At 38.8% G+C, this 19,896-nt stretch overlaps 1 long non-coding RNA gene across 1 annotated transcript; it reads left to right on the top strand.

Moving 5' to 3' along the window:
- The first annotated feature begins 4,673 nt into the window (after nucleotides 1-4,673).
- Nucleotides 4,674-18,695, top strand: LOC131166138 (uncharacterized). Its single transcript, XR_009139740.1, has 2 exons — nucleotides 4,674-4,888; nucleotides 18,280-18,695. It is a non-coding gene; the product is annotated as an uncharacterized LOC131166138 (long non-coding RNA).
- The last annotated feature ends 1,201 nt before the right edge of the window (nucleotides 18,696-19,896 follow it).

Consider the following 19,896-nt stretch of genomic DNA (forward strand, 5'->3'; position numbering starts at 1 on the left):
TGAACTTTAGGTGAGTGACATTGAAAAAAATCGAGACATGAAGTTAATTCTCCTGGACGTGCTAACAGTTGGAGGACCAAGTTTGTGACTGATAACCATAAGATCATCTAACCTGGGATGGATCCGATAGTGTCAAGACGTGGGAGGTAAGATTGGGTTCGGATCACTTTGAAATGCAATTCTAGGCGACGTAGGCGCTAGTGTGTAAACACACTTGAGCAACTGTTGGGAAATTGATCTTGCTCCATAGTTGACTGTTTCCGTTTACGGGGGGGGAGTAGTTTGAACTCACAAGTGAGTAGGAGATTGTTTGAGAATTCCCACTTGTCAAGCTTATCCTACCATTGGAAAATTACGTGAAATGATTGGGTGTTTATATACAATGGTTGGGCCCGATACCCAATAGACTTAAGCCGTTTGGGTCAAGTCGGTGTTTCACCCATGTTTATCAAGTCCCATTCATAGCTCCTCCGGGTCCTCACAAAGCCATCAAGATAAGTTATCCCTCATAAGAGCACCATTGAACATAAATAGATTCATAGAGGGGCCCAAAACCTAACTGAATGGACGTCCATAAAATTTATCAATACAGAATTCGAATACACATGTTTGTCAAGATAATTTATGATAGGACCAATTGGAGTGTTTAAACTTTGGTCAATTTACACTTATTTCTGAAGTGCCAAAGACATAGACTGTTTAGCAAGGCCGCTTTCATGACACCATATAACTGCTCTAACACTTTTCCCTTTACAGCTTTTGTTTTCCACTTAGAGGGCAAGCCTTTAGAGTCTTATGATCTTGCTCTCACTTAATTACATGCACCATCATGGGTATTTTTTTAGGAAAAAGAGAAAATACTATGTTAGGACAAACTAAAATTTAACAATCATATTTGTTAAATGATAACCTAGCAAGAGGGAAAGAACAACCATTACATAAAAAACAGTAACTTTATATTTGTTAAAAGTTTATAAAGTAAATTAGAACTATAATAATGACCTTTTAAATGTCTAAATAAATGACCAGGAGAAAATACTTTAAAGTCTCTAGCATACATCATATTGCTTAATGTTTTTAGATTTACTTAACTATATAGTAGGTTTCTAGATATTAAAAAGGACGAACTGAACTTTTTTTCACTCATGATTCTCTCTTACCCCCTTCGTAAAGGTCCAGGTCACATCCTCCCTACGAAGGATTCTCCCTAATTTTAGAAAGGACGTTAGTAGATTTTGAATAGAAGGGGGGTTGTTGTGGTCTGCTATAACCTTGACCATCTTCCATTTACAAATGAAATGTAAAAAGGTGTAGATGATATACGTTTGTACTTTCGGTAGTGTTTCAAATGAGTTCAAAGCAAAGGCCAGGTCTGGACAGGTTCGTAACCGGTCAGGTCAATCAACGAGTCACCGGTTAAAAAATATTTATTTATTTTATAAATTTTAAAGCAATAATTAAAAACATCCCTCTCTCTCTCTCTTCATCCCTCTCTCTCTTTCTCACGCCTCTCTCGGTCTCCCGCCTCCTCTCTCCGGAGCTCTCCTCTCCGATCTCCCCCCTCACTCTCTCTCTAACCCCTCTCTCCTCCCACCCTCTCACAACACTCTTCCTCCGCCCTACTCCTCGTCTCTCTCCCTCCCTCTCCTCGCTCGCACCTCGGCATCCCCCCCTCCGTCCGCCGTCTCTATTCCTATCCTCCCCTCTCGTCCTCTCACACCCCCTCTCTCTCCTCCTCGTACTCCTCCTCTCCTCTATTCTCTCTCTCTCTTCCCTCTCCTCACACCCTCTCTCATACTCTTCTTCGCTCCCCTGCTCCTCTCTCCTCACTCCTTCATCTCTCCATACCCCCCCCTCCCATGCGCAGCAGTCCCCACTCCCCCCCCCCAACCTCTAATAGCTCTCTCTCTGTTTTAGAGAAGAGAAGAAGGGGTTGAAATCAAAATTAGATTTTTAAATCGTGGGGATTTAAAACCTTAAATCAAAATCAATTTGAAGAAGAAGAAGAATTGCGACCGCAAGATTGGGAGAGAGGTGACCACACGCGTGCTAGGCAAACGACCATTAGACATTAAAGGCGATTGGTTAAATGACCCGTGCCATCCCACAACGTGTTTGGCAACAACACTAAGCAAGGGCCAAGGGCGCATGGCAATGGAGTGCAAGTAGGAGTGGCAAAACGGGTTCATGGGTCGGGTCCGAGCGAGTCGTAAATAGGTTGGGTCATAAGTAGGTCGGGTCGTAAACGAGTTGCAATTAAATGGGTCATGTAAACCCTAACCCGCCTGTTTATTCGTTTAATAAACGGGCGGATCACGGGTTACCCGTTTAAAAAATATAATTTATTTGTTTTAAAATTTTAAAGAAATGTAATTACATGAACAAATCTCTCTCTCTCTCTCTCTCTCTCTCTCGGTTAGGAAGAAGAAGAAGAAGCGATCTACACCCCTGAAAATGCCTCTAACCAGGTGCATAACAACTCCAAAATTCAAGCGAGAGATCAAAACAACTAAGGATTGATCTACGCTTGAAAATGCCTCTGACTAGGCGCAGAACAGCTCTAGAATCCTCGCAAGAGATCAAAACAACGAAGGACGACGGCTAATCCGAGAAGAAGAGGAGCACTCCTCCCCCGCCGACTACCATGAAAAAGAGGAAGAAAAAGCAGGGGGATGAAGAAAGAGAGAACTGGTCGTGCGTAGCATTGGTTCATAGGCTGCATGTGCTCGGCTTGCATCCGTGTCTCCCTTGCAATTTAGATCTTGTCGCCGAACACCTTGCTCATTGACCATAGTAGAGTGCTGAGTCAGTGGTGGATGGGTTATGACTTATGGGTATACTTAATGGGTAGGGCTATAAACAGGTCACTTGATGCGTGACCCGACTCGAACTTGGCTAACCCATTTAATAAACGGGTTCGGTCCAAGTTGACTCATTTATAAACAGGTCAGATTGTATTAAACCCAAACCCAATTTAAACAGGTAGGTCACGGGTCACATGTCGAGTTTTGACTCGTTTTGTCATCCCTAAGTGCAAGAGGACTGGATTCTGGAAGAGTGGAAATGTGGATTAGGGTTTTATGTGTAAGGGGTGTAGCTAATAGGGCCCGTCGGGTGACCCTACATGAACTCAAGTTAACCTGTTTATAAACGAATCGACTTGTATAAAACCTGAACCCATTTTAAATGGGCAGGTCATGGGTCACCTGTTGGGTTTTGACCCGTTTTGCTACCCTTATTTGTACTTAGTTATGTGGGATACGTAATATTATCTTTCTTAGTTGGTTGTGTGCGTGTGTGTGTGTGAGAGAGAGAGAGAGAGAGGGAGCGCAGTGGTGTTCATAGAATTTTGTTGAGCAAAGGCAATGTGTATGTGCTTGCATAGAAGGAAAAGAAATACAAAAATATGCAAAGCAAAAGTTAAAAGTTTTCAAAACTTAAATTTGAAGCCTTTAATATATAATGTAGGAGCCCAAAAGATATCAAACAATTGGGCGTCCCTTAATTTAAATAATTTGAAGATTTTTGGTGTCACTAAACTAAAAAATAACTTTTTACTTTATTTCAATTAATATTGTTAGTACAACCCAATTATTTTATGATTTTAATAGGCGCACAATTATATTTTTAATATATGATGCACTGTATTTTCTAAAAGTGCCCCTTTGGGCATGATCGAATCTGTCACAGCGTGCGTATAATTATGCAAGAGTTATTTGAAAGTTTCCTACAAGACTTTCTAGTGGTTAAAACTTGAGATTTCTATATGAGAGGTTTTTGATTTGAATATAACAAAGATAAAAAGAGGTATGAGAGATAATCTACTTCCTATTGTCTAGTTTAAGCTTGATTTGAATCTCTATACAACTGAGAAAAAGAATGGAATGAATGATTTAAGAAAAATAAATATATTTTAATCTCATTAATTAATTGGAAAAAGTTAGGTTAATGTACTATACATATTGATGAATGGAAGAAAAGCACAAACTATAAAGCTTAATAAATTTTAAGTAAAAAAATAATATAATCACATATTTTCCTCCAAAAAAATAAAAATAAAACAAGTAATAAATAATTAAATTTTCAGACAACATACAATATTTTGTCATATTATTGACTTTTATAATATTATTTTTCAACATTGTGCACAATTAATAATTAAAAGATATTATGAAAATAATATGTTTAAAACAAAATATTATTTTTCAACATTGTGTACATATTTTGGTCATATTATTGACTTTTATAATATTATAAAAATATTTGTTTTATAAGAATAATTAAAAGGCGTTATAAAAATAATATATTAAAAAATATCATTTATCATTTTAAAAATAATTAAAAGACTTATATAAATAATATATTAAAAATAATTAAAGGACATTATAAAAATATTAATAGCCCTCCTTATCCAAATTATCCTTGTAACATTAAATATAATAGATTTTGGGATACTAATTTATCCCCTCTAATTAATTATGAATTATTTGAGGATAAAAAACATGTTAGCAAATTCATTGATATTCATTAAAAAAGAAAAAGAAAAAAGAAGACAAATTTAGTTATGGTAAGAAATGAAAACAGCATGCGCCGGTCGCTGTCTTTGTGCTGTTAAGCACTCAGAATTAATTATAAAATAAATTTAAAAGTTCAAAAAATTATATATATTTATTTATTTATTTATTTTCTTTGCTGTAGTTGTTATCGTTTGGAAACAAATCGAAGCAAATAAAAAAATATAAAAGGAAAAAAGAAGACGAAGAGTTTTTGAATTGAGGGAGACTGTGACGACGAAGGCGTCGAAGTAGACCAGAGGAGGAGTAGGAGAGGGTGAAGGAGAAGGTGAAGGAGAAGGCTCGGTCGCTGATCCGTGCTGCCGTTGAGATAGGTAGCTTTCTCTTTCCCTTCTTCTTCTTCTTCAGTCCAAGGTTTCGATCCAAGCTTTAAATCTTTTACTTCTTGTTTAAATCCCGAAAACTGGTAAAAAGACGCTTCCGTATCAGATCTGGGAGTGTTTGACTACCCAAATCGAGTGAAGAACGATTGCTGAATTTCTTTTGTAGTCTAAAGTTCTGGTCTGGTGATGTAGAAGGTGTTGTGAGCTGAGTTGTTTTTGTGTTTTTTCTTTTTCTTTTTCTGGCGAAGTTGATTGGTATTAACTTGCACAGGTTCAAAGATGTGCGGTAGGATTAAAGATAAACCTGTATGTCAAATTTGCAAATAGTTATACGAACAATCATATGCCATGCTCAAGTATGTAAGAGTTGGAATACGAAGTAGACTAAGCCATGAGTTTTGACTGGAGATCTTTAACAGTCTGTTTTGTTAAGGAGAAGAGAAAAGAAACTTCTAAGTGGTTTTTTTTTCCATATTATTTGGTTTAATGAGAAAGAGAGGAGGGAAACATGGTAAAAGAAAACAAAGGTTTTATCATTTACGAGAATACACCCCGAAATGCCACTTTTTTTTTTTTTGGGTAAAATTGTGTAAGGATGTTTTAGTCTTTATGGGTACTTTCTCTATATTTTTCTTCAATTTGGGGGATATAAAAAGTGACTACGTTTCATTTTTTCACCTCCACTTCTTTTCTCTTCTCTCCTCTTTATGTGAAAATGTGAAACAAATGAGAGAGATTGAAAAAAATACTCTTCTTTTTTTCTCTTTTCTTTGGTCTACTATTCTTTGATTTGTTTTTAAAATATGTGGCTTACTCATCCTTCTTCCAATACTCTTTTGAGTAGAATTGGAGAAATTGTAACTTTGAAGGGTGGAAGGGATTTAGGTTTATGATGAAGTTGAAATAAAAAATGCTTGAAAGAAGTGGAATGTGGAGGTATTTGGTGATGTAAGGTATATGTGAGTGGTGGAAGGTTGGATTTAAATGGGTTAAGGGGATTTTAATTCTAGGTTCTTTCATATAGTTGTCAATAGTTGGGGAGACATCCTTCGGAGTTAGGGTCGTAAGTAATATTTTGACACCTCCTTCTGAAGATGTTGAAGAGTTATTGAAGTATCAATTGTGTATGCTAGAAAGGATTACTGAGATAAATTCTCCACTGGATGTTAGGGAGACATCACCTAGATTGGGGGGAGGGGTATACATGCTATTTTGACACCTCCTCTTGAGGATGTTAAAGATTCATCAAAGTTAAAAATTATGGATCCTAGGAAGGATGATCCTTGACCTAGAACCAGGAGGTGGGTTCCCAACTTGGCTCCAATGAGTGTTCTCAACCTAGGATCAAGGAGATAAGTTCTTGACCTAATCCTAAGGGGACATCCTCTGGGCCTTAGGATACAAGTGCTATTTTGGCACATCCTCTAGAGGATGTTAAAAAGCCATCAAAGTAAAAATTGTGAATGTCAAGGAGGGTGATCCTTGACCTAGAACGAAGGAGGGTGGGTTTTGAACTTAGCTTTAGGAGATAAGTTGTTGGGGTATAATTATTGCATCTATACATCGGGTAAAAGTATTGTTTGGGCACCTCTTCTTGAGGATGTTAAAAAGACAATAAAGTAAAAATTATGAATGCCAAGGAGGATGATCTTTAACTTAGAACTAGGGAGGTAAGTCCTTAACCTAGCTCCAGAGAGTGTGTTTCTTGACTTGGTATTAGGGAGATAAGTTCTCGACCCAACCTTAGGGATACATCCTCTGGACCTAGGAGTATAAGTATTATTCTAGCACCTCCTCTCGATGATGTTAAAGAGCCATTAAAGTAATTTTTGTGGATGTCAAGAAGGATGATCCTCAACCTAGAATCAGGGATACTGAGGTAGGTTCTCAAGCTAACTCCAAGGATTGTGTTTCTTGACCCTAGGATCAGGGAGATAAGTTTTTGACCAAAACTAAGGTGATATCCTCTAGACCCAAGAGTTTAAATACTATTTTAGCACCTCCTTCCACGGATGTTAAAGGGCCATCAAGTTTTAAATCATGTATGATAGGGAGGACAATCCTCAACCTAGAGCCAAGGAGGTAAATTCTCAACTCCTCGACCCAATATCAGGGAGATAAGTTCTCGACCTGAACCGAGGGATACGTACTCTAGACGTTGTACTATACTATCCCGCCACCTCATCTTGAAGATGTTGAAGAGCTATCAAAGTATAAACTTTACAACTCACTTGCAGCTAATATGAGGAGATTTTCATTGTAGAACTTGATCACTAGGAATAATGGCTTATATGACTTCATCATGCTAAGAGAGAAATTGAGTGTGAAGATTTAGAAGAGCTTGAGATTTGGTTGCCTCAGCGGATGATGGTAATGGCGTATTACATTAGCAATAATAAGCACTTTAATATTCTTGTGGATGGAGCCTAGTTTGGTGAGAAGAAATTTAATTGAATTAGACTTAGCAAGTTGCAACAACTTATGGGCAAGGAGGTAATGACAAAGTTTCTGAGTGGTGAAGATAGGTGCTAGGTGTCATGGGCCGAATATTTTACACCTTTGTGAATAGACCGTGCGGCGCTAGCTAAAGCCTTCTCGTTTAACTAGCTAGTCTATCGTTTACCACAATTCTCTGACAAAACACTTTCATTGTCATTCAATCAAACATAAGAGAAAGCAGTAAGCAAGTAATGAAAGTAGTGGCACTTTAAGCAGTAAACATTGAAGTAACGTAATTCATTAACAACACCTATATTAAAATTGTGTGTCTAGCTAAGGAGGCAAGTAGACTGAACACGTTGTTTTATAAGTTGATGAACATTGACCCTCCCTGAAAGAGCTTTCTGTGCTATTCTCTTTTTGACACTAGGAAAAATCAAAGTGACCAAGGAATCATACTGTCGTTTTTGGCATAGGGAGAAACTACTACTAGAAAATGAACCTACACTAGTATTTACATGAAGGAAACCCATCCCAAATGTACGAGACAAGTGGTCACAGACAAGCATAATTACCTGAAGAAGCTTGGCTCGTGACACTCCCCCACTTATGTGGTCGACGCCCTTGTAGATTTTGATGCTAGGTACACTTCTATTTTGTCCACGAATGGTTGCATATCTTCTGTAGAAACCCAATTGATTTCTTTGTCACCAAGGTCTTTCCACTAAGAACTCCTACCGTTTTTTCTTTGAGAATGTGAAATTTGTGTTTGCAAGGATTTTTTCAACTTCACGTCTGTTAGGTTGCACTGTCTTTAATTTGGCCCTGGTTGACTGACTTTTGCTCGAATCTTTAGTGTCGGCATTTAACGGCTTAAGGTAGTTGACGTGAAACACAGGATGCACTTTCATTCAAGCCGGAGGGTCAATTCTGTAAAAGGCCTTCCCGACTTTAGCCAAGATGGGGACTAATCCTTTATATTTGTGAAGTAGTCCTCTATCTCATCCTTGTAGTGACTTGATCAGTTCAAAATTGAGCTTAACAAGCACCAAGTCATCTACGTTGAAGTGCTGCAGTCTTCTCCCCCGATCTGCCCACTTCTTCATCCACTTAGAAGCTTTCTCCAGATAGGCTGGAGCAATCTCTACATTCAGTCTCCATTCTTTGGTGAAGATGTACGTCCTAGGACTCTTTCCTCTGTACGACTCGTCCATTGTGTGAGTTAACAACGACTGTTGGCCTGTAACAAGCTCAAAAGGGCTATTGTTGGTTGTTGAGCTCCTTTGGGCATTGAAACAAAACCAAGTCACATCAAATAGTTGCACCCAATTCTACTGGTTGGCGTTGACGAAATGGCGCAAGTACTCTTCTAGTAGCCTATTGAATCTCTCCATCTGCCCATTTGTTTGTGAATGATAGCTCAAAGAGATGCCAAATTGTGAACCGAAGATTCTGAAAAGTTCTATCTAGAAGTTACCGGTGAATCTTGAGTCCCGGTTCCTAACAATATCTTGGCGAACACCTCAATACTTCACTATATTCTTGAAGAACAATTGTGTCGTCTTTTCTTCCGAACAATACTTTGGTGCTGATATAAATGTATCATACTTTGAAAACCTGTCTATAACCACAAGTATAGATCCTGTATCTCCCACACTGGGTAGGTTGGTGATGAAGTTGAGTGAGACACTTTCCCACGGTTTGGATGATATCGGTAAGTGCTCCAGCAGCCCTGCAATCTTCTTCTACTCCACCTTGTCTTGTTGGCAGGTGTTACAAGTTCTGGCATAATCAACCACATCATCACGCATGTGCGACCAATAATACCTCTGCTTCAGTAAGGCCAAAGTGCTCTGCCATCATGGATGTTAAGCTCATGTGGTATCATGACACTTTCTCAATAGTGTCTTCCTTAGATCTCCAGCTTGTAGCACAAAGAGTCGGCTACCATGGGTCATCAGCAATCTGTCTTCCATCTAGAGTTGATGTGCTTTCCCCTCTTTGGCCTGCTTCATAAGGTTTTGCGCAATTGAATCTTTGGCTAAGTTCTCTTTGATGCTCTCCCGCATCATTGTGGTAACAGTGTTCACAGTTAGGTGTGTTACCATTTGCAAGGTCACCAGCTCGGCCTTACTACTCAGTGCATTAGCAACTTGGTTCAGGCGCCCCGCCTTATGCTCAAAAGAGAAATCAAATTTTGCCAAGTATTCCTGCCATCGGCCTTGCTTGGGTGTCAACTTCGACTGTGTGAAGAGGTGGCTAACGCCTGAGTTATCCGTTTTCACCACAAACTTTGACCCAAGTAAGTAATGTCACTACACGCGAAGACAATTTATCACCGCTACAATCTCCTTCTCTTGAGCTGTGTGCTTCTGCTCTCCTTCACTAAGCTTATAGCTCTCGTACACAACAGGATGTCCCTCCTGTAACAAGACTCCTCCAAAGGCGAAGTTTGATGCATCTGTTTGCACCTCGAAGGGTTTCATGACATCTGGAAGAGCAAGTACCTGATATCTCATCATGACATCCTTCAAGTCGTCAAAGGCTCCCTGACACTTCTCTGTCTAGTTCCACCCCTGACCCTTCTTTAGTTGTTCTGTCATAGGAGCAGTTTTCCGCGAGTACTCCTTTATAAACTTCTTGTAATAGTGGGCAAGGCCGAGAAAGGAACACAACTCCTTCATTGTCGTTGAGATCTTCCATTCTTGAATTGCCTTTACCTTCTCCATATCCATCCTGATATGACCTTGCTCAATCACATGACCAAGGAATTTGATGCCTTGCTGAGCGAAAGAGCACTTATCTTTCTTCACATATAGACTGTTCCCCTTCAGGTTGTCGAATATCTTCTGTAGATGCTCTTTGTGTTTCTGCAGAGTGGAATTGTAGATAAAAATATCATCCAGGTACACCACGACAAACTTGTCGAGGTACTCACGAAATACCTAGCATCACCAAGAATTCATACCCCTATACTGTGCCACACAAGTTGTCTTTGGCTCATCCCCATAAGCAATTCTCAGCTGATAGTAGCCTGATCTCAAGCCAAGTTTAGTGAAGTACTTGGTATGACTTAGCTGATTCAACAGATTGGCAATCAATGAAATGGGATACTTGTTGTGCACTGTCACCTTGTTGAGCGCACGGTAGTTTACACGCATCTGCATGCTCTCATCATGTTCACTCTAAAACAACGTTGGTGCTTCAAACGGTGCTTTGGAAGGGTGAATATATCCCGCTTCCAACAACTCATCAGGTGGAGGCAAGTTATGAGGCAGCTTATTCAGCATCACCTCCTTGTACTCATCCAACACAACTTTGATGGTCATAGGCACCAGATCTTGGCCTACTTTTTCATCTACCACCACCGTGGCTAGATATGTCTGCTCACCCTTTCTCAACCCTTTCTTGAGTCGCATGGCCGAAAGGAACTTCTCATCGTCTCCTTTCTTTGCAACGGCTCGCACAATGCAAGGGTGATCTCCCATTAGACATAGAGAACCAGCAAAAGGCATCAACACTTCCTTAGTCTCCCTCAGTAATTCCATTCCCAAAATGACTTGGAAGTCATCCGATGGCACCGCTGTGAAATTTGCATGACTTGCCCATTGTCCAAGCTTCACAGTCACTTGCTTGGCTATTCCCAGAGTAGGCTGGGCTACAGAATTCATTGCTTTCATGCGTCATGTATCCTTCTCTAAGGATAAGTGAGTCTCCTTGCTTTTGCCTATGAAATAAAATTATGGGTAGCCTCGGTATCCACCATAGCTCGGGTACTCTTCCCATTGATCCTTAAGTCCACAAACACCAATCCTTTCACTTGTGTAACTTTCAGTGCTTTCATTTGCTTTTTCAATGCGTTCACTAGCCGCATTGCTCCTGTCCTAGGGGTATCTTCCGCTTCCCCATCACTTTTCACTACTTGCTCCACAGTGGAAGCTTGTAAGGCATTGAGCGATTCCTTGTGAGGGCACTCAACAACTCTGTGAGGGCCTCGACACAAGTAGCATGAAATTCTACTCTTTACATTGGGTGTTGAACCCTTGAGACAATGAAGCTCTGAAGTTGATGCCTTTAATTGACTCCCCACTTTTGGGTTTGCCCTTCTTGAAAGACTTTCAGTTGTTTCCCCTTACGCCAAACTCTTTTGACGAGGCGGTATTATCACCAACGTAGTCAGTCAAGCGTTCCGTGGCAGCTTATGTGGTAAACAAGTCTTGAAATCTTTGCCTATGAAGTTCTGTTCTTGCCCACGGTTTCAACCCCTCAAGAAAATAGAATAGCTTATCCTTTTCCGATATGTCTCTGATATCCAACATCAAAGCAGAAAATTGTTTCACATATAACCTGATTGACCCAATATGCTTGAGGTCTTTCAGCTTCTTCCTAGCATTGTACTCACATTCTTAGGAAAGAATTGGGCCTTGAGCTCTCTCTTCAAGTCTACCCAACAATCCATAACACAACATCCATTTTTAATTTCATTGTACTTAGTATGCCACCACAGTTTGGTGTCACCAACCAAGTACATAGTTGCAGTATTCACTTTCACCTGTTATGAGTTCGTCCTCAAAGTGCGAAAGTATTGCTCCATGTCAAACAAGAAGTTCTCTAACTCCTTGGCATTATGGGTACCCCCATACGTCTTGGGTTCTGGTACCTTGGTCTTGCTAAATCTCGGAGCGAGTTTTTCATAGCAAGAACCACCAAATTCACCTTTGCACTCAAATAAGCTATCTGAGCTTGCAAGGTTTCCACAGTATGGTGAAAGTCCTTTGACATTTTACTTATCAAACTTTGTTGATGCTTTTTTGATCCCACCACTTTATCAACATGTTCCGTTAGTCGTGCCATCTCTAGGGCCACATTGTTGGCTATCGTCTCAGCCTGTGCTTCCAGTACACTAATTCTCTCAGCATTGGTTGGCGGCATGGTCATTTACCAAAGCATTACCAATCCCACAACGAAGGCAACTGAATTCACGTAGTAACTAATCGAGCTCTTAAGCCAGGTGTCACGGGCCAAATATTTCACACCTTTGTGAATGGACCGTGCGGCGCTAGCTAAAGCACTCTCATTTAACTAGCCAGCCTATTGTTTACCACAATTCACCCACAAAACACTTTCAATGTCATTCAATCAAACATAAGCGGAAGCAGTAAGCAAGTAATAAAAGCAGTGACACTTTAAGCAGTAAACATTGAAGCAACGTAATTTATTAACTACACTTTCGTTAACATTGTGTGTCTAGCGAGGGAGGCAAGTAGGTTAAACACATTGACAATAACTAGTGAGTTTTTCAAGTTGATGAACACTTACCCTCCCCTAAAGAGCTTTCTGTGCTATTCTCATTCTGGCACTAGGAAATATCAAAGTGACTAAGGAGTCATACTGTCTTTTTAAGCATAGGGAGAAACTACTACTGGAAAATTAACCTACATTAGTATTTATATGATGGAAACCCATCCCAAGCGTATGAGACAAGCGGTCACAGGCAAACATAATGCCCTAAACAGCCCCATAATGAATCCATCATCAAGGAGAAATTTCATGTTGTTTATAACACAAGGAAAAAGGGGAGGGTTGGGTTTGCGTTTAAACTATTATTCCTGGACCTTTTATTGAACTAGGAATCCTCCCTTTAGTTGGAATTCACACTTGCACAGCACTGCTCCTCCAAGATAGGGTTTGTCATTCTTCTGTTTTTGAATAGAAATTTTACTCTGCCAAAGTGGCTAATGATATTAGATCGGGTTTTTTTTTAGATGGAATCCATATTCAATGAACATTCCTTGGATGAAGATTTTTGCCAACTTTTTCCCTTAACGCTGTCTTGGATATCCATAACTCTTTCTCGAAGTGTTCAACATAATCCATAAGGTCCTCGCTAAATCTTTGATTTGTTTTCCCCACATCCTCTAGCATCACTTTCTCCTAATTTTGAAAGGCATTTTCATAAAAGTGGTGGCACATCTGTGCACAAGATTTCACAACCCAGGTTTGAGATTGGCATACCAAGTATGGCCTTCTCAATCAATGACTGAAAGAAATATTTTGACTTTTAGCTCATCATGTAGCCCACTCATATATCTTCTTGAACTTCGTAAGATGTTCCTTTGCATTGTTAGCCTGGCCATTGAAGGGTTCAAACTTAGGCTTACATAGATTTGGGATTGGATTTTGATGGCAACTTGGGTTGTGTAGGGAAATTTGAAATCCAATGTAGAAAAAGGAATTTTTTTTTGGTTGCTTTTGCTCAAGGATTTGTCAAACTCCTCTTTAGTAATGTAAGGACTGAAGTTGGTGGTTGCACTGGTTGGTGGCACGTGTGTGTGATTTAGTGGACTATGTGAGATGAATTGAGTAGGTTGGCTTTGTAGGAGTGAGGTGGGGATAGTGGATGTGGTAGGGTTGATCTCTTTAGGATAGGCATTTGAAAACCATGGAGGGGTTTTGGTCAAAGGAGACTTCTTGAGTCATAGTAATTGTCTCTGTCTCCAAATCTCATTCCTACTTAGGGTGGAGTCAGTTGGAGGAAGTGAAGTATTGCCTTGGGATGGATGGGGGGAGTTGATGCAGGGAGGATTTGATTGATGGTGGTCACACCTTGATTATGCAACTTTGTAGTCTTGTGGAGGATAGGAAACAACTTTTCTCGTGAGGTCAGAATCTTTTTGACTATTTGAGCCATGTAAGAGGAGAAATCCTTGTATGTAACATCCCATTCGCATACAGGTTTCATATCAAACATTGTGCTTGCTTGCAAAGTATCTTGTCTGCAATTAGAGTTTCATGCTACAGACCAAGTATCAGGGAAAAACCCAAATTCTCGTGGTTGGAACAATTTTCTTACAAGTCCGGAAATGGAATATCTGTGGATGAGAGGAGAGATTGACAGATAGGCAAGGTTATGAATGGAAGAATGAGGAGAAGAATGATTGCAGCACTTGAGGACAGAAATTAATTGCAGAATAGGAAATAGAAACACCACAGAGAAGAGAAAAAATAGAACAGAGGGGAAGGGAAGAAGGAAAGCAGAGTAAAAGAAGAAGAAGAAGAAGAAAATCAGAGATGGAGAAGAGAAGTTGTTTTGAGGATTCAGAACAAATTGGAATGCTGCAGATGGAGATAAGGGGCTGGAAGTTAAAATAAGATGAGAAATAGAGAGAAAGAAATAAGGGAAATAAAGAAAGGGAAGATGACAAGAAGGAGAAGAAAAAGAAAAAGGGAGAAGGAAAGAGAGGGAGCAACAGATTAGACAGAAATTAGAAGCAGCAGAGAGTTAGAGACATAACAGAGAAGAACAGAAGGATAAAGAAAAAAGAAGAGAGTAGGAAGAAGAAGAAAGAGAAGGGCAAGAGGGGAAAATGGAGGATTGAAAATGGAAGAATGGTGTGGAAAAACAGACGTTCACTACAACTTCAAATTCATCAATAACGACTTCTTTCATGGTTTTCACACACTATTTATAAGAAATCATAATACAAAAATTACACATTTATTCCTGAAAAATACGTGAAATTACAAACCAACTCCTAAATTACACAATTATTACTAACTAACCCCCAAATACACATAATCCATTAGACTAAACACACACAATCAACTAATTAATTAAACACAACCTTTGATCCTATTCTTCTGAATTAGTCAGTAATGAAGGTTCACCTTACAGGGGCAAAGACAGGATCTTACAATGGGTAGGGTTCATAGGAATGATGTTGTCTTGCTCTCGCAAAATGACACCATCTTCTTCTTGTCTCTTGATTGTTTATAATGTAATATTCTTATCCTTTTGCATGTTTTTTAGATGGTTTTGGGTTTAGCAATCAATATAAGGAAGAGTAGTTTAGGTGCTATTAGCTTGAGTTTAGATGTATCGTTTAGTTTGGCTTCTCTAGTAGGTTGTGGGGTTTTTCATTTGCCTAAGACTTATTTAGGGGTACCTTGGTGTAGGAATCCTCTGTCGTTTCATTTTTAGGATATAGCCATTGCTAAGGTATCTAAACATATATAGTTAGCAGGGCTTTTTTTCCTATGGGTTGGCATATTACTCTTATTCAGGCTTCAGCTTCTTGTTATTCCTTGTTTAAGATTCCTATTGGAGTAACAGTTGGAGATTTGGAGCACATGATAGAATTTCTTTGGTAAGATGTTGGTGGGAGGAGGTATCATGTGCTGAATTGAGTGGTTGTTTGTAGGTTTAAGGTGAGAAGGGGTGGGTCTTGGTAATTAGTGCATAAGAATGTTGCTTTTGTGGAAAACTGGTCAGAGCATTTTTTTTTTCCTTATAGATTAACTTTCTTTTGATGTAAGGTGATGAAAAGTAAATTTGACTCATGGGATAATGGGTTGTATGCGAATGTTGGAATTCCCATGTTTTTTTTTTTTTATTTAAAATTTTATGGAAAATATTGGAATAAGCATTAATCACATGAGCCTGTGAAAATTCATTTCACAAATCTGATCGCTATTCTTTCCATGAGATGGTTATCAAGTTCAGTTTTGGGAGGATTTATGGTTTTAGGGTAGCAATGTTCTTTTATTGTGTTTCCTTCTCCTTTTCACCTCATCCCTCTTCATAATGTGTCTATTTCCTCTTTCTTGGGGTTCTTGATGGGAATTACTTGAGATTTTCATTTTTACAGGAACTGTAATGAATGGAGGCAGTGAGCTTTCTTTGCTTCTTAGTTTGTGGGACGGTTTTTCTTCTAGATTTCAGTATCTGGATTTTGGATGGTTCAGGGCTATTTTCTTGTAAATACTTCTATCATCAATGAATTCTTTCCTCTGCCACTTCCCTTCTTGTTTTACTTGGAAAGCTAAAGAGTCCTTCAAATGTCAAGTCTTTTGTTTGCTTGACCGTCCATAATAGAGTTAAAACCAACAATCTGCTGCTGATTAGGAGGCCTCATGAGGCTTTGATTCTTGATGTGTTATGGTAGTGACAAGTCACATTTATCGTATATACTCCTGTTATGTGGTTTGGAGCTTGTGGACCAAGTAATTTGATTTCTTCTCTGAATGTTAGATATGCGTGAGTCTTAGAGGCTTTTTGTTGACTTTTTTAGAGGCTTTGGGAGGCATTTGGATGCAGGCAGGCTGTGGTTGTGTGCTGTCTATGTGGTGTTTTGGTCCATTTGGTCAGAGAGGATTGCTTGTATCTTTGATGGTTGCTCTGTGTTTGCATCTGCTTTGTAACAAAATTGTTTTCTTTGTTTCTTTTTTCAGCATATTTATCCAGCTGTTTTAAGTGGAAGTTGCTTCTCAGATTTTGATTGAGATTGGATGGACATATTTGCTTGATTTTATTGTTGTACTTTTTTTTTTGATAACCCGGGTACTCCAGTCACTATCGCGCCACTTTGGACATTGATGCGACACCAAACCTGGAGGGGTGAAAGCTGCATGCCCATTGACGCACTCTTGGTAATTCACCGGGGTAAACTCTCAAGGGGAAATTGAACCCATGACCTTGGGGTCATCAAAGTCACAAGTCACCTTTACCATTTGAGCCAACCTGGCAAGGCTTATTGTTGTACTTTGCTTTTGATTTTTTCTCCTTTCCTATTTATTTTTTTCTTTTGTTTTTTCTTAGCAGGGTATCTTATCCTTCATCTTATACATTCTTTCCTCAATATTTTTTTTTAATTGAAAATAAATAAATGAATAAATAACTAAGAAGAGAGAGTGCATTCATTGAGTGCAGGTCCATGGGATTACAGCTGTGTGGATGGTTTTTGGTGTGGTTCCACAGCTAATGTTTTGGCCTGACCTTGCTTTCTGCAAATGAGGTTTAGCTTTGAGGCTTTGCCTTATAAAGGCATCATTCATTTATGTTATTATTATTATTTTTTCTGTTATATATTTATTTGTGGTGGTTTTGGGGCCCAGGGGTGGGTTGGGGAAGGGGGGATGTTCTTTTGTAGGATTTGTTTTTCCTTCTAATTGGAGTATTGAAAGTTTTTGTAGGCAGTGTCATTATAGAGATGGACATGATGATGCAGGTTATTGTAAATGTTTGCCTTCTATGAAGCTGGTTCACAGATTGATTAGATCTTAAGCATCCCTCTTTTGCGAATAGATTGATTAGATCTTAAGCATCCCTCTTTTGCGAACTGTTTTATGATCTACTGCCCCTGTTGCAGCATTGCTTGATATCTCATTGTCTTTCAGTTGGCTGCTGAAATCTTCTTCATCACCAACAAAGCAAAGATCAGACAAACTTTAGGTTGAGAGCAAACCCTACAATGTGCAGTGTACAGTTATTCTAGAAGTGCGCAGTTGTAAAGGGGGATGACACATGAAACTGAGAAAATTTTGGGTAGTCCTAGACTACCAACTCAACATGTCATGTGATAGTATTGTTCCATTTAATGCTGACCTGTTTACCTTGGGCCCATTTATTAACTGACTTCCTCCACTTTCTTTTCTCAGCTAGTCAAAAGGCATGGGGCCCAAGGTATACGTGTCAACATTTGAGTGGAACAATACCACCACAAGACGAGTTGAGTTGGTAGTCCAGGACTACCCAAAATTCTCCATAAAACTTTGCCTTGGAACTAGTCAATTGCCATGGGCTGGAGGTCATGACCATATTAAGCTATGTGAAAGTTCTTTTACAATTGATTACTAAAGTCATCTCAAAATTGTGCCCAAATTTTCCCACTTATCTGTCAGCAGTCACTGGTTCCCAACCCAGTCTAAATTTTGTCCTCTGTATATGTCAATCAAAATGCATGGATGAGAAAGTCTTAATTGGCTGTTTGCTAAATATTGAGATTATCTTAGTTACATATCTGTTAAAATGGCTTAACGTTATCTGAAGTGAAACCTTACCCAGTGATTATAATCGGGAAGAAAATCCAAAGTTCTTTGTTTGATTTTTCATGGAAACTTAAATCTGATCCGTCATGTCGTTTTGTGATGTGTTAAAAACAAAGACTGTCATTTGATGGATAAGAAAGCACCTAGAAAGGAGTCTCATGAAGACGTGACCCGGGAGTCGCTCATTGCTATCTCTTATTCTCTGCCTGATAAGTTTCTTGCTCCAAAACCCTCATCTGAAAATTCGATCAAGGAGAAGTTGGTAGAAGATTGTGGCAGCAGAGAAAAGTACAGATCTAAGCTGATATCAATTACCCACCCAGAGGCAACAGGTATTATTGCCCAGCAAGGTGCTAAGCAAAAAATTGAGCGTTAGCCTGGAGGGCTGGTTTTGTGCTTGGTGACTACCTATAAATACATTCTGATGGTTTGTTGTGGTTCAGAACTAACCTAATATTGATGTAGGGAGTTACTCCTTTGTGCTTGGAGCTTTGTAGACAAATTTACAATAAATGTGTTTTACATGCGTAAATGATGATTTTGGAATGGAAGCCTTTGTTGTGATGATTTTGGAATGGAAGCCTTTGTTTTCGGAAACAAACAATAAGTATCGGTCATCTCCTTTCTTTGCTGTTTCACCTTTCTGCCTGTCGGTTTCATATTAATTGTAATAAATATGATCCCATGTTTCTTTGTAGTTGGCACATTTGGCATTTGTTGAGGTGCTGCTATTGGTTGCTTGGTGCCCGATAGGGTTTTTGTCCCTTCGGTCACCAGTGATCTGGTCTTCAATTCAATAATTTTTTTTTTTTTCCCAAAAGGGACGTTTAGGAATGCTTATTTTTTGTTAAAAAATTTGCTAACATTTAAAAAATATACTGTTATCATAAAACAAATGACTGGGCATATACATTTATATATATATATATATATATATATATTTATGAGGCTATCATATGAAACAAAGGTATTACTCTTTAAAAATTTCACGTGAGTGAGTATTTTCTAAGTTATGTATTGTGTACTTACAACATTCTATTTTATTCTATCCTGTTCTAAATAAATATTTGGCAAGGTAAACATTGTCATATACTTTGTGATAAGTGTCTGCCCTGCTCGTAATTCAAATAGTTGAGTTGGAAGAATAATATTTCTCAAATTTTATGTTCTATACATTTTTCCATAACTTTTCCTTTCTCTGTGGTTTGGGCCATTTAACAGATGAGACGGATATTGGAAATGTTTTGGTCTAATCATGGAGGGGGGGACATATTATTTTATTGCGTGGCTTTTTATATAATATGATGGGGAAAGAAGAACAGAATATTGAATGAGGGGAAAATATAAAAGCCAAGAACAATGAAAAGAAAAAAAAAAAAATTAAAGATGATTTTGTCCCCTAGGACGAGAGTTCTACTGCAAAACGAGAGTAAATAAATAGATAAATAAATTATCTGTTTGGCTGCTTTTGCATTTTGTTTAATCGCCACCTCTCTCTCTCTCTCTCTCTCTTGTTGGGATGTGTAGTGAGTGATGTTGGAAATTGTATCTGATTCTGTCCACTGATATACTCTTGAGGATGTTCTCATCTTCTTCCCTCTTGTGATTTCTGTTAGATATTTTTATGGCGTTGCAGAGGTTTAATATTTTATGTTGTATGGCAGAGGAACCGACGCATTACAAGAAAAGTTGCTTGGGAAAATATATATATATATATATATATATATATGGCA

This window comes from Malania oleifera, chromosome 10, assembly GCF_029873635.1.
Source record: "Malania oleifera isolate guangnan ecotype guangnan chromosome 10, ASM2987363v1, whole genome shotgun sequence".
Taxonomy (NCBI): domain Eukaryota; kingdom Viridiplantae; phylum Streptophyta; class Magnoliopsida; order Santalales; family Ximeniaceae; genus Malania; species Malania oleifera.